Raw genomic sequence first — 1,411 nt, forward strand, 5'->3', positions numbered from 1 at the left:
CCGGCTGACCAGCCCAGCCACCAAACAGACCCAGATCCAGGGCTCTGAGTTAGACCAACCCAAAATCTACATTATTTGCAAATAACTGGGATGTGTGAAAGAGCTAGACCTGCTGTTCCAAAGCTGTAGGACACAGGGCAACAACAGGACAACTGGGAGGAGACCCAATGAAGATTCAATACTGATGGTGTCACAGAAGCCAAAGACCTCAAACCAGACCAAAGACTCATTGCCATGAACATTTGTAAGAGAAGTTGTGTGGTCAGAGGGATATACTGTGGGACACACTGTGACACACTACAGCTTCCATGATGAGATGTTTTCTATGCTTTGTTTTTGTTGTTGTTTGTTTGTGTTTTATTTTGGAGGGGGTTGCAAGGGTGAAGGGTGGATATGAGGGGATGGGGAGATAAGTGAGACTGGGGTGCATGATATGGAATTCACAAAGAATCAATAAAGTTAAAACAATAATATAAATAGTTATTTAACTAGTCAAATGAATTCAATATTTATATGTGGGATTTCTTCTGAAACATGTAATATACACATAAAATGCAAAAACATTACATATACATTGCTGAGTTTTGATAAATAAATTTATCGGTATGACCCAAACTCCATCAAGATATAGAACTTGTGTTGGAGAGATAACTTGCTGGTTAAAAGTACTTGCTTCTTTTGCAGAAGACTCAAGTTCATTTCTCAGCACCCACACAGTGGCTCACAACCCCTGTAGCCCCAGTTTCAGAGAATCTGATGTCTTCTCCAGTCTTCACAGGAACACCTCAGACATAGTATACAGGCAAAACACTCGTATACATAAAATAAAAATACATACATCTTGTTTTGCAAAAGGACACTGAACTTGTCATGCTTTGAACCTCAATACTCAGGAGGCAGAGGCAGGTGGATCTCTCTGAATTGAGGCCAGTCTAGTTTACTACACAGTGAGTTTCAGGCTGGTCACAGCTGCACATACTCAATAAATAAAAAATTAAAAAAGATATAAATGATGTAGAACTTTATTACCACCTCAGATGATCCCTGTTCCACTCACTGTCACCAGTCAGCAACTGTTCTGACTAGGTTAGCCTCAAACTCATAGCAAGCCACTTGCCTCATCCTCTCACGTGATGGGTCACCATGTCTGGCGTAGACTCCCTTCACAATGCCACCAGACTATGAAACTCCTGGAGGTAGTGACATGTACAGTGGATTTCTCACCCAGAGCTAGCTTTCTGAGAAGGAGGAGCTGCTCCCAAACTAACCACCCCACCCCCACACTGGATTTGAGACTTCAGGACCAGAGTGTTGGATTATGATTGGCTTCCACAGGAGGGGCTCTCACACTCTCTAGGCTTACCTCATGCTTTAGCATTGAAATCTGCTTTATTCCCATTGTGTAAGGGTT

The sequence above is a fragment of the Arvicanthis niloticus genome, chromosome 4 (assembly GCF_011762505.2).
Source record: "Arvicanthis niloticus isolate mArvNil1 chromosome 4, mArvNil1.pat.X, whole genome shotgun sequence".
Classification (NCBI taxonomy): domain Eukaryota; kingdom Metazoa; phylum Chordata; class Mammalia; order Rodentia; family Muridae; genus Arvicanthis; species Arvicanthis niloticus.